At 37.2% G+C, this 14811-nt stretch overlaps 1 non-coding gene and 1 pseudogene across 1 annotated transcript; both read left to right on the top strand.

Moving 5' to 3' along the window:
- The first annotated feature begins 2139 nt into the window (after positions 1 to 2139).
- On the top strand, positions 2140 to 2211 carry TRNAQ-CUG. Its single transcript has one exon. It is a non-coding gene; the product is annotated as a tRNA-Gln (tRNA).
- A 2278-nt stretch (positions 2212 to 4489) lies between these two features.
- Positions 4490 to 4609, top strand: LOC118605129 (annotated as a pseudogene).
- The last annotated feature ends 10202 nt before the right edge of the window (positions 4610 to 14811 follow it).

The raw sequence follows: 14811 nt of genomic DNA, 5'->3' as shown, positions 1-14811 counted from the left end.
TTTTCCCATTCGGATGGTTGTCTCTTTCCCTTGTTGATGATTTCTTTTGCTGAGCAGTAGCTTTTTACTTTGATGTAGTCCCATTCATTTATATTAGCTTTTACTTTCCTTGCTTTTGAGATCAAATTCATTAAATCCTTTTTAAGTCCAAGGTCCTTGAGTTTAAGGTCCTTGAGTTCAGTGCCTATGTTTTCTTCTATGCATTTCATTGTTTTAGGTCTTATATTCAGGTCCTTAATCCATTTTGAGTTAATTTTGGTGTGTGGTGATAGACAACAGTCTAGTTTCATTCTTTTGCAGGTAGCTTTCCAGTTTTCCCAGCATCATTTATTGAAGAGGCTTTCCTTTCTCTACTGTTTGTTTTGGGCTTTTTTGTCAAAAATTATTTGCCTATATAAATATGGGTTTACTTCTGGACTCTCGATTCTGTTCCACTGGTCCATGTGTCTATTTTTATGCCAATACCAGGCCATTTTGATTACCGCCGTTTTGAAATCAGGCAGAGTGATGTCTTCGGCCTCGTTCTTTTTTCTCAGGATGGCTTTGTTGGCCCAAAGTCTTTGAATTTCACTATTTCCTTCCTATTTCCTAAAAGATATATTCGCTTCAATCCAAATTTATTGAGCAGCTATTTTGTGATAGGCATCTTGCTTTGCTAGAGATATAACAAAAAGACGAATGCCAGAAAATGATTCAGGGATTCCTTAGTCATTCAGCCTTGGGAGACTACATGCATTAACAATAGATGGCCAATAAATAATATTTAGATTGACGAAAGTAGTAATTAATATCTGAGTAATTCTTTCTGCTATGTTTCATATATGATCTTTTTTTACTTGTTCTTACAGTAACTAGGTAAATAATTATGTTATCTTAAAGTTAAGATTTATAAAAATAAATGACTATTTATAAAAATAAATGACTATGATATCCTCTCTTCGTCACCCATATCCAAGGACACCTATTTATGGGGCCATATGAACACTGGTGCTAACCTAAAAAATAAAAGGCATTTCAAAGTGAGAGGGAGCAAGCATTTTTTCGTGATCAATAAGAATGGTTATTCAGGATGCACTGATTAAGGCAGAAGCCCAAATAGTGTTCAAATTAGACGACAAAGGCAATAGGAAGAGGAACAATTACATCGACAGACGGAGGATATTTCTATGGGTGCAGATAACATAACATGGAGATGTTAGTTCTAAGAAATGTGTTTAATTTTCAATCTAGTAGCCATCGGTCTGGTAGTCATAATATCTGCTTCTTGTTATCTCTGCAAACAGTTTTTTGGGGGGACACAGGGTTACATAGGCCCAATGCAGAGGTTATTTTGCCCTTTTTAACATTCCAAAAGTTTGAGACTCAAGACGAGCAAGGCAGTTCCTCTGGTATGGCAGCCCCGCCTCCATTTTAAAGCTTCAACATTTATATTATTATTTACCCTGAAATGTCTACCTGGGGAGCTGCGACCTGGGGGGGGGGGGGAGGGAAGATGTAAGTTGTCACTTTAGAGTTGTCAGATTTAACTAAGAAGTGGGCTATCCCACGGAGTACTTATTAACTCATTTATTCGTTCAATAATCCTTTCATGTATGCGTTCAGGCAATACGTATTGATTAAGCTTCTACTACGTTTCAGACCTTCAGGTGTCAAAGAGAAATGAGATCTGGTCCTGCATTTAAAGCATTTCGGAATGTGAGGACAGATTTAAAAATTTCAAACCCGCCATTACACCTGAGCGGGAAGTACCAAGAAACGCCACAATTACTCTAGAGGCACCTTCAGGTATCCTTGAATGGATAAGTGAAACAGTAGAAAGATGCTATATTTTTATTTTGGCAAAATTTCCCTTTTGAACAGTGAGATTAAAATCCAAGTTGCCCTTGCGTGGGTTGGATATGAAAACAAAATCAAAACACCGGGAGTAAAGATATTCTCGGATCAGGACCGTGCCCTGTCCCTGACATCTAGGAAAGAAACCTGGGACAGAGGCTTGGTGAAAGCAATCAGTGATAACCACTTCTCACATTCATTTTCCGCCCATTTGTATATCTCTTACTTTAAAAAAAAAAAAAAGGCAGAAGGGATAGTAGGGGAATAAGGGGAAATACTTCAACTAAGGGACTTCCCAGGAAAGTGGGTTCCATGGTGTAATGGTTAGCACTCTGGACTCTGAATCCAGCGATCCGAGTTCAAATCTCGGTGGAACCTTCTACTTTTCTTACTTTATAACGAGCCGAACGGTTTACAGTTCCAGCACTTTGATTTTTGAGGGGCTCAGACAATGAGGAAACAGGAGACTGCAGCCTATCTGGCTGGTAACCACAGGACCACACTGTAGATTGTTGAGTCTGTGTCCTTTCTGTTTCCACCAGAGTAATTTTTGTCCCAGGACACCTCCAGGACAATGAACTTTCAGTAAACGAGCGTTCAATGAATAAACCAGAACACAGAGGAGAACGAGATCCATGATTAAGTAGCAATCGAAAGAAAGGCGACAGACCTCACTGAGCGTCAGTAGTTAGGGTCGAAGAGGAAAGGACAGAGAGAAGAATGAAAACAAAGAAAAGACTGAGAAAGTGGTTGAGGTTAGAGGGGAGGAAGAATCCCTGCCAGGACTGGGACTCGAAACCATACCTACATCCACAGGACTGCGTCCTGCCGGGAAAGCAGAATTTAAACCTGGCGCATAAGACTACTTGGTCACCTTGACAACTGGAAGAGCGGTTTCCCAGTTACTAAATCTTCAATTGCAATGAATGTGTGCCCACTATAACCCATTAAATTTTCTCATAGTTTAAGGTTCATCCAATAAATGAAATGTATCTTCTTTTTCACTAAAGTCAGGAACTTTAACTGAAGTCGACGAGGCTTTCCTCTCAACCCCGGGATACAATTCGGCGTTTCTCTTCTTTCCCTTCCTTCTGCCCCAGGGCACTGGAGCTACAGGAGCCTAACAACCCGGACACAACTCCCGTGGCTGGACAAGAGAGAACACTCCTTTTATCAGTGGCAATAAAGAACACTTAGCGGAGGCGCTGTTCCCATTAAGACGCCTGGCAAACCAACCAAATTGGCAGGAGTTCAGGGAGGAAGAAGCGAACAAGCCAGTGAAACTCTGGAGAGAAAACCGGTGAGTCAATATAGACCAAAGAGGGCAAGATCAGTGGCGTTTAGGAGTCGTGCGCGAGAAAACTGGATGCTGATGTGACATGTCGGAGCTGGCTTGCTCACGAGTTGAAAGAGGGCAAGCACGAGAGTGAAAATGCAGCCAGACTTCCAGAACCCCACAAACAAACTCATCTCCACTCCATTTAACTTTTTTTTTTCTTCTTAAATCTTTCAGAACATATTTAAAATTGACATGCGTTTCTGTTCCCACCTATGGACCTGAGTGAACTGTACAGTGGATGTTATCAAAATGGTTTTGGTTGTTGTGGGAGTCGTACCAAGAAAGTACATGGATTTTTCTGTGTACTAATAACTTTAAGTTCCCACTCAAATATTGTTTCAGACCCTGTTAATCTGCCTTTTAGTCCAGATGCTCCAAGAAGCAGACTCTAAGAAATGATTAGGTATACTAAGAGAGTTACTGGCTGAAAAGGCCTATAAAAGATAATGGAGAGGGTGCAGGAGAAGGCCTGGTGAGTCCTCACCTATGCAGGTCTGAATCCATTCTTCTGGAAGCTCTAATGCACAGATTACTGGCTAAGACATGCTTGTGAGCAGGTTGGGTGTTATTTGTTGAGTTTTAGATATTCAGCTTATTATTCTTTCCAGGATGGAGATCAGGGGACATCTCTCACTCTGCCATGCTTCTGATGTCACTCTCTTGCTCAGTCTAACTTTGGTGGGAGATTTAAGGTATGTCGGTGGAAATTTATCCCAAGGGTAAAGTATAGTAGACATTGACATTTGAAGGTCACCCAAAGAAAGGGCCAGATCTCCATGAGATCGCCCAAAACTCTCCAGTCTGCAAGCTTGGTCCACCGTCACAGAGCTTCCATAATCAGGTGTCTAGTTCCTTAATTTAAATACAAATGATGACCAACAATCACCAGATGTTTATGAAAATATTTCTACAATAAAGACAAGGACTAACACAGACAGGAGACAGAAGAAACTAAGGTGAAACAAGTAGTGCAAGAAACTGGATTTTTAAAAATTTATAATTAAATCCTTGGTGAGGTAAGAAAATATATTGCCTTCATGAAAGAAAAATGGGTAGTTCTTAAAATTAATATTGTGATGGCAGAAAAATTTTTAAAGAGTTTCAAAATAAAGTTGTAGAAATCTCCTAGAAAATGTGGGGTGAAGATGGAATGTAGGAGAGAATCGATAAAAAAATAAAAGGGTGTATAGTAAAAGATATGCCATCAAGCTACCAAGGCTTTCAGGAAGAGAAATGAAAGAAAGCAGATAAAGACATAACATAAAATTGTTTTCCAAAATTGAAGACCTAAATCTCTAGATTTTAAAAGACCTTCCAGTCTATGGCCATGCCACCCTGACCGTGTCTGATCTCATCTGATCTTGGAAGCTAGGCAGGGTTGGGCCTTGTTTAGTACTCGGATGGGAGACCACCTAGAAATACCAGGTGCTGTAGGCGTAAAACAAACAAACAAACAAAAAAAGAAAAGAAAAAGAAAAACCTAAAAGGCCTTCCAAATGCCCTGCATGTGTGACAAAAGCTCCTAAAAGTTGCTAGAGAGAAAACAAAAAACTTGCATATAAAGGATTAGGATTAGGAATCAGAATGGCATCTTTCTTTTCAACAACACTTGATAGCTGGAAAAAAATGAAGCATTGCCTTCTAAATCATTTATATAAAGGAAAATAATTTCCACACTAGATTTCTGAAACCCAGCCAAACTCCCGATCAAGTGTAAGTGAATATTTTTAGTCTTGCAAGCTCTCAAAAAAATTTACTTCCCATGCCATTTTCTCAGAAAGCTGCTGAGGAATTGTTCCACAAAACAGGGAATTAAAAAAAAGAAAAAGAAAAACAAAGAAAAAAAGAAGATGTAAAATCCAGTAACAGGGCACCTAACACAGGAGAAAGGTGAAGACAACCTCCAGGGTGCCTGCTGCTTAGAAAGCAATCAGTCTAGAGTAGAGCAGAAGAAAGGAGGATTACAAAAGGAATGTTTCCCAGGGAGAAAATAGACTAAATATTGCTTCATGTGGTTGAACATAAAAGTGTGTCAAAAAGTTAGTGTTGAATTTAAAATAAATGTTTAGAAAAGTAAGCAAAGACACAAGAGATAATTCTCTTGGAAAATTGTTTAGCAATATCTAAGAAACTCAACATACACCTATCCTGTGATCCATCAGTTCCACTTCGAGAAATGAGTGCACTTGTCCATCTACGGACATGTATAAGAATGTTCGGGGCAGCTTTATTCATAATAGACCAGAACTGAATGCAACTCAATACCTATCGATGGCAAAATTATTAAATAAATTGTGATATATTCATATGGTGAATCACTACACAGCAGAAAAAAAATTGAATTGCTGCTATAGTTAAGAAGATTCTTACAAAGATGAGTAAAAAAAGCCAGACCCCAAAAAGTGCTTACTGAGTGATTCTATTTATATGATATTCAAGAACAGACAAAATTAACCAATGTTTCTAGAAATTTGGAGTTGTAATTTCTTCTGAGCAACCTCCAGAGGGTGGGTATTAATGGAGAAGAAGTATGAGAGAGCCTTCTGGGATGCTTTATTTTTATCTGGATGGTAGCTACATACATGTAAACAATTCATTAAGCTCTCTAGTGAAAATTTGAGCACTTTTTGTGTATTTTACCTTAATAAGTTTAAAATTACAGTGTAAGAATTGCTTTTTCAATGTCAATTAAATACTATACAATGTGAACTCTGAAGATATTAAATGAAGAGAGAAATTGTTATAATCTTGGGAAGATTAATTTTTATGAAAGGCTGATACTGGAGGAAGTGAGTCATCTCCAAGGAAAGCAGAGGTATCTGCATGTTGAAATTTAGCACAAAAAGTGAAGAGAAATGATTTCAGAGCTCACAAAGGCATTGTAATTTTTCTTAGGACCAATGTACTCTGATTCTTTAGTAATTTCTCAGGATGCCATTACTACCCACACTGTTACTCTTTTCCATAGCATTCTGTCTCTTTCTTTATAGCATTTGTCACAATTAGTATATTGATTTGCTTAATAACTTATCGCTACTCCTTATTCTAATTATTTCATACTAGGTAACGAACTGCCCCCAAAGTTAGGGCTCCATGTGGCATTGACTAGCAACTCAAATGGTACCCATTTGACAATTGTGCTGCTCTTCATTCACATACCTGATGCCTTTGTCAGGGAATGGCTCAAAGGATAGGCTCAGCTGAGCCCCTCTACCCCTCTCCAGAGTCTCATGGTGGAGTAATTGAATATTGTTATGGACTGAATTGTGTCTTCTTAGAATTCATATTTTAAAGCTCCAACGCCCAATGTGACTGCATTTGGAGATAGGACTTCTATAGAGGTAATTAGAGTTAAATGAAGTCATAAGGATGGGGCCCCAATCCAATAGGACTTACATCCTTATAAGAGGAGGAAGAGATACCGGGGATAAGTGTGCATGTAGGAAAGGTCATGTGAGAACATGGAGAGAAGGTGGCTCTCTGCAAGCCAAGAAGAGAGGCCTCAGGAGAAACCAACCCTGCTGACACCTTAATCTTGGACTTCCAGCCTCCAGAAAATAAACTGAGAAAATAAATTTCCACTGTTAAAGCCACACAGTCTGGAATTTTGTTATGGCAACCCAAGCAGACTAATACAGACATCTTCCATGGTGGCCAAGGACTCTGAGAGACCAAGAAGGATGATGTCAGTCCTCTAACAGGCCAGGCCCAACACTAGTATAGAATCGCTCTGCCATATTTTATTGGTCAGAGCATTAATAGGGCTGTCCAGATTCAAGGGAGTAGAGTAGACTGCACCTCTTGATGATGCAATGTCATATGCATACAAGGAGAGAAGAAACATGGTGACCATCTTGGAGAGAGCTATCATTCCTGTCCCTAACATGCCTCCAGTGGCCTATGTGCTCCATAAGGGCAGGAATCTTTTTTAGGTTGTTTACCAGGCACTCTGCTCATACTCAAGTGCCTAAAACCAAATCCTCCAGAACCTTAGTGTTTGAAAGAATTGGTCAGACTAGCTTTTCCCTCACTGTCTCCAAAGATTTGATCTTCAGGAGATAGAATACAGTTAAATGCTGAGAAGCAAATTACCAGTTGAAAAAGAAATATTTAAATGACTAAAAAAAAATCACATTTTTCAGTGACAGTATTACTTGAGTATGCCTTGAGTTCTTATATCCTGTGTCTTCTCCTGGGTTGTTCTATAATCTAGGACTCTACGCATCTTTCACTAAAAGTAATAACCTACACCAGAGAATGTTGTCCTGAGAAATAAATAACCCAGCAATACAAATATCTGGTTAAAACAAACAACAACAACAACAAATGTCTGGCAGAAACCTGGGTTGATATAAGAGAAGCCTTTTGTGTACTAGTTAGTGCTCAGACTCTGGAGCAAGTCTATTCGAATTCCAGACCTGGCTCTGTCTTTTTGACCTTAGACAATTTACTTAACAATTTCCTCAGCCAAGATCTAGATAGATTTTGTGCCTTAAAGAACAGAGCCCAGTGTATAATAGCTTTTAATAAGTACCTATTACATAAACAGTTCATATCTCCTTCTCCAGAATGAGAAATGGAAGGATTGGTGCAAATCAATTATTCTTAAAAGTTTGCTGATTTTCTTCCTCCCATTTCTTCTCAGTCCTCCTCTAGATCCATAGTAGTCCATTTTGAAAATTTGCTATTTGGGTTCTGTCTTCTTGAGGTTGCTAGGAGATAGTCAGAAAACTACAAAGCCACACCTATTCTAAAGAACTTCTATTTTTCCTCGAAGTGCAAGCAAATTCCTTTCCTTAACCAGATGTTTTCCACCACTCTCTTGCTCCCCCTGCCTCCTCCTCCTGTCTCCTCTTTTCTAGCTCACTTACTTCATTACTACATGGCTCTTAATTTCTCTTCTTTAAGGTGTCTCTCTCCTTGTCTGTTTAAGCTTCATTCTGCTCAGAAATTGCTGAGAATGGCACTGAGTATCCTGATTTTTATCCTGCCCTTTTCCCATTCCTCTGTTTCTATTAGCTCTTTCCCTACTGATGTTCTCTTGCACCGCCACTGCAATAGCCTCCAAATCGATCTTGATTTGTATGTTTTATATTATGACCAGACGATCAATAGGCCACTGCTCTGCTTACAAAGCTTCAATGGCCCTCCCCCTTATAGAGACTCAGTCTGTCTTCCACAGCCAATTTTATCACCATTGCTTTTTTTTTTTCATGAATTTGGCCATATTTATCAGTATTGCTTGTCTAAATTTTCTTCCACATATGCACTCCTAAACTTATTGCAAGTCAGATTCTCTCAGTTTACCAATATCCTCCCAATAGATTACTAATTATTGCTCTTATAGACAGCCACAAAAGATTTCAGGTGGCTGAAACAGTACTAATAATACAATAAAACATAAGAGTTTTCGATTTTGAAAAAACAAAAAATCTGAGAATATAATATGTCTTGATTTCTTTGTTTGTAACCCTTTGCAGTCTCTTACCTAATTTTAACTACCCCTCCCTTTTTGTGACTTTTAAATTATCTGTGCTGTATTTTCTGTTTATAAAATAACATATGCTTATAGTAAAAATAAAATTTATATTGTAGAAACATAAAACCTAGAAAGAAAAAGTCACTCATAATCTATCTTCTCCCAGTCCTTCCAACATATCACATCTTTATTCATTTGGTTGATATTCCTCCAGATACTTTTTCAGTGTGTACATTAGCATATTACTTTACAAAGAAATTAATTTATTCTATATAATGTACTGCAATTTGCTTTTAACCTGAGTGGGGTATCTTTACACACCAGTACTCACATTCTTTTTAATGGCATATAATGACATAATAACATTGTAGCATTTATCATAATTTTTAAATACATGTTTGATCATTTTTTTTCTTTGCTGTTTTAACTTCTTTGGTTCTTGTTTTTCTTGCAGTCTCAACTAGACCAAAACCGAGATTTGAGTAGTAAGTACATTTGAAAATAGCAAGATAAGTGCTGTCTTAGAATGGAAAATTTCAGAGGCTGTAGAATAGATAGACTACTATCTCAAAATGAGATACTTTATGATTCTTTTACTGTTAGAAGAAATTTCAGAGCATATTTGTAAATGGATCAATATTTTTCAAAATCAAAAAGTAAATTTCTAAAACAAAACTCATTCCTTTACTCAAGCAAAACCATTTTTAAAGTTTGAAAATTGAAATGGCACATCCATTTCTCTGCATAGAAAGGAATGCTTTAATTACTTGAGAATTCATTTCCTTATTTTTTAAATTTAATTAGTTTTGCATAAGTAATGCATGAACATGGTACAAAATTCAAATGGTACAAAAAGGTATCTATTCATCTCATCCCCAAAGCAGAAATGCCTCCAGATTACTGGGAGTCCTTTGATCACTTCTCTCCAAGTTTCTTTCATTGTTGACCTGGTGATCCCCTCCACTTTGCTTTCTGCACCCCCCTCTTGCCATCGGTCACCTCCATTAGCAATGAAAGAGCAAAGGCAAGAAGCTGAAAAGGAAGGGGCTATAATCTTTCTTACTTTGTCTCCTTTTATAACCTATCCTGAAATGCTCTTCCAAGCTGGGGTAAAATGAATGATGGACAAGCAAGTTTTTTTTTTTCTTTTTTTCAATTAGAGTTGACATAAGAGCAGGTTTTTTACCTAGACTAAGTTTGAGACATTTCTAATATTTTTATGACAGTTTTCTCATCTTGTGTTCATGGTATTTGTACAGTAAAGAATTTGGCTCCATCTAAAGAAAGTTCTGGTCTTTGTCTTCTCTTGGAAGAAAACCTCTAAACATTCCGAATTTCACTAGGTATAGAAGTATCTGTTAGTGCCGGGTAGGTCCCTCAGCACACCTGACTGTTTATGTTAATGAGATGACTCAGCGCAGGGGTACACACTTCTCAGGTCTGTTTCATGGGGACTTTTGATTTTTGACTGAGCGAAGTTGTCGGAAAAGGAAGGAGAGAGGGAGAAGATGAGGACCGAGAAGGGTTTGGTCCTAGCCATATTTCACATAGTATTTTCAGGGCCTTTGGAGAAAAAGATAAAAGCCAAGAGCAGTCAGAAACTGCTAATGACCTATCCAGTAGCCATTCTCACCTTCCTTCCTTGTTTACTAACCCAGACTTTTATCTTGATTAGCAATGTGCTCAGCACAAAAGACTATATTTCCTAACCTCCTTTTGCAGTGGCCACACTTAAGTGGAAGTTGTGCAGAGTAAGAGCCTTCTGAGTAGGATCATCAAAGATAGGCTGGTGATTTGTCCCAATTTATCTGGAATATTTCTTATTTCTACCTGTTGTCGTTGTGTAATTATTAAAAGCACCCTCTTTCCATCTCAAAGGTGTTCAAGTTTGAACAATGAATTAAATGACCACCTTTTAAAAATGGGAGTTTATTCACTTGTGAAAAGTGACCTTTTGCCCTACATCTTGTCTGGATTATGACACTCCAGCCACCATCTTGGACTATGAGATGACCTTGAGGGTAGACTCTTGCCCAAAAATGTTGGAGCAAAACAATAGAAAGAGACTGAACCAATGAGGATGATGAATCTACCATATTAGTCCTGAACCACCTTCATGTCTTTTATTTGAGAGAGATAAAATCTCTGTCATATTTAAGCCTGTTATTTGGGTTTTCCATCATATCTAGGAGAACATAATTGTAAAGAATATAGGGTACAAATGACTAAACAGAGTAGAGGAATGTGGCATAGCAGACCTTGTGGATGTTTTGCCAGCATCCAGTTCAGTCCTCTCGATAGAATCCATGAGGTTTGCAGAGTTTGACTTCCATGGTGGTTCTTGATGGGCTTTGACCTATGAGCAGTATCTCAGCCCCTTTGCGACATTAATTGGCTGAGGGATGGGTAGTAAAACCAAATGTAAGCCAAGCAGCACATAGCATTTCTTGATCCATGATGATTAGTCCAAGACATGAAAGTTGTAATATGCAGAAAAAATGTTTTTAACTTTTTATTTTGAAATTATAATAGAGTCACATATAGTTGTAAGAAATAATAGAAATTCAATATATCCTTCACCCAATCTCTTCCAATGGTAGCATACATAATATCACAGCCAGGAAACTGACACTGATGTAGTCCACTAATCTTATTCATCTTTCACTAGTTTTTGTATGTACTCATGTGTAGTTAGTTCTATGTGATTTTATCAGATGTGTAGATATCATATGATCAACATCACACCAATAAGAATGAGCTTTATCTATAGATACTAATATGGAAAGATGTCTGAGATTCATTCACTCATTCAGCAAGTGTTTGTTGAGTGTCCACTATGTGCCAGGCTCTCTTCTAGGCTCCAGAAAAACAAAGTTTCTGGGATCACAGAGTTCCTTTCTAGAGGGAAAGATGAACAGTAAGCAAACCAGGAAATAAATACATAGTGTGAAAAATGCCATGAAGAAAAATGAATCAGGATATGGAAGATAGAGAGTAATTGGGATGTCTTTTTATACTGGGTGGAAACAGTTCCATTACAAGGATCCTTTAAGCTACACTTTTATAGTCACCTACTTCCTTCTCCCTTACTGTGCAACTAAGAATCTGTTCTCTATCTTTATAATTATGTCATTTCAAGAATGTTATGAATGAAATCATACAGAATGTAGCCTTTTGTGACTGACTGACTTCACTCAGCACAATTCCCTTGAATCCATTCGTGTTGTTCTGTGTTTCAATTCAATAATTCATTTCCTTTTATTGCTGATAAGTAGTCCACAACATAGATGTGCCACAGCTTGTTTAACCATTAACTACTGAAGGACATTTGAGTTGTTTCCAGGTTCAGCTATTATGAATAATGCATTGTGCAGATTTTTGTGTGAATAGAAGTTTGCATTTCTCTGGGATAAACACCAATAACCTATAGATGTGAGGTTCAAAACTGCAGCAGCCATTTGGCTACCTCATCAGAGAAACTTTCCTTGACCATCCAGTATAAAAAGACATCCCAATTACTCTCCATCTTCCATATCCTGATTCATTTTTCTTCATGACATTTTTCACACTATGTATTTATTTCCTGGTTTGCTTACTGTTCATCTTTCCCTCTAGAAAGGAACTCTGTGATCCCAGAAACTTTGTTTTTCTGGAGCCTAGAAGAGAGCCTGGCACATAGTGGACACTCAACAAACACTTGCTGAATGAGTGAATGAATCTCAGACATCTTTCCATATTAGTATATATAGATAAAGCTCATTCTTTTTGGTACCTGCAAAGTATTTCACTGTATACCTAAAGAGTGTTTTCATTAACCTATCCCCTACTGAAGCATATTTGTTTGTTTACAAATTCAAATAATGCTATAAATGACAATCCTATGTAATCAATCATCTTTGTGCAGATGGGAGAGAAGTGGAATAAATGATTTAAAAAGTTTATTAAAAAAAATTAGCTATTGCCAAATTGCTTTCAATGTTCTCCCAATTTACATTCCCATAGTGTAATGAAATGCCTATCATCTCATATTCTCACCAATACTATCATTGAGCTTTTATTCTTTACTAATCTCACAAATTAAAAGCAATATCACATTATTTTATTTCATTAGTAGTTAATTTAATCTTTTTCACATGTTTATTAACCACTGTTCTTTTTCCCTATACCATCTGTTCATATTCTTTATGCTTGCACCTCTCTCTCTCTCTCTCTCTCTCTCTCTCCCTCTCTCTCTACTTTTCAGATATCTGAAAGTATTTTATCTCTCAAGAAAATTCATCCTTTGTTTTATTTGCTAAGAATGACTTTTCCCAATATTTATTTATCATTTGACTGTTTAGAAGTACTTTTCTGTATGGAAGACATTTGATTTTTACTTTTACATAATCAAATATTTCTATTTGCAGCATCTGGGTTTGGGGTCATGTTTAGGAAGAACTTCCAGACAACAAAGATTTTTAAAAATCAGTTTTTAAAAGAACTTTTATGGAGTCATTTTTTTTTTCATTTAAATCTTTCATTGATCTAGAATATATTTTGATGTAAGAAGTAAGATGGGATCTTTTTTATCTTTTTCCTCAAATAGCTAGCCAGTTTTCCAGAATCACCTACTGAATGTGCAACACCAATCTGCAATTTCTCTTTCATCTTTTACTAAATTCTTATTCACATCTGGGGCTACTTCTTAGTTACTATTCTGTCCCATTGAGCTATTAGTTTGTTCTTATTTTAATTACTGAAGCTTTCTGTTTTCCTGACTATTTTTTATTTTCCCAAACTAACTTTAGTAGCATTTGATAAAGGCAGATAAAAGGAGATAGAGGAAGCTCAAATAACTCAGGCCACCTTATGTCCTACTCAGTTTGGTGCCTGGAAGTAAAACTAATCTAAGGAGAGAGGAGTCAACAGTGTTAAATGCCTCAGAAACATTAAGATGAACACTGAAAAGTGTCTTCTGGATGTAGCTAATACCATTAGAAATCACTGGTACTCTTAGAGCAGATAGGTTGTGTAGAGAGGATAGGTAGAAATTTATTTTAAAATAAAACATTTTATTAATGAAAATTGTATTTTATCAAATAGGTTTAGTTTCTGTTTCATATATAGACAATCTAAGAAAGTGACTCAAATAAGACAGTGGTTTCAGTCTCTCTCACATAAATGAAGTTTGGATGCAGTCACTCTGCAGTGAATAAGGACTCAGGCTTCTTTACTTTTCACTACACCATCTTAGTGCTGGTTATCATCTTCAAGATTGCCTCATGGTCCATGATAACTGCTTGAGCTCCTGTTATCAAGTGCACATTCCGAGCTGGAAGAATTAAGAAGGGGGAAGGTCATATTTAAAAGGGCATACTTTCCTGGTGAGGAGCCTTCCTTTTAGAAACTTTCTCAGAATTTCCACCCAAAAACTTCCATGTAGATATAATTGGCTATCTACAATCTTAAGACTATGCGGAAGTGTGAAAGAAGTACTGGGTGAGTTAAGGGTGTTCCTGGCAACATCCATAACCAGCTGGACAAGGTTTCAAAGTGTATCACTGCCTTCATGAATTTACTACAAGACTGGCAGCAAAGGGGCTTGGGAAGCACCTTTTAGCTGGACATATTGCTACCTGGAATAAAATTTTAAGTAAGGAGCGAAGGTTCATGTTGTATTAAGATCGATAAGGAAAAAAAAAAAAGATTGATAAGCACTTATTAAAATAAACAGCTGTACCAGAAGTCCAAAACTGAAGGCCAGGAGGCCAATTTCATCTTGCAGAGATGATTTTACAATTTTTAGTAAGTTTCCAACACTTGAAAGTTATTACATTACACATAAAACTCCAGATTTTTGTCTTTTCTTGAAAATTAAAAAAATTGGCAATATGCCGGGCCCACATTCTCAATGGCTATCTTCAGCTAAAGATGAGAAGTAGCCGACTCTGAGGAGGAACATCTGTCCTCCAAGTAGTCACTGTTCCCATCTTCCCCTATTCTGTCCCCAACTTTCCCTATTGGTCTGGCCTGCTCATTTAAGTTACCATCTAGTCTCTAACAAGCATTTGTGTTTGCACTCCTGTCAGTTTACAAATGACTAAATAATAACTGCCATAAATATAAGAAGTATATATAAAATGTTACAATGGAATCATTAATTATTAGTCTAACAGTTCAA

Source organism: Rousettus aegyptiacus, unplaced genomic scaffold (genome assembly GCF_014176215.1).
Source record: "Rousettus aegyptiacus isolate mRouAeg1 unplaced genomic scaffold, mRouAeg1.p scaffold_m13_p_1, whole genome shotgun sequence".
NCBI lineage: Eukaryota > Metazoa > Chordata > Mammalia > Chiroptera > Pteropodidae > Rousettus > Rousettus aegyptiacus.
This window is presented reverse-complemented; position numbering and strand designations above follow the sequence as displayed.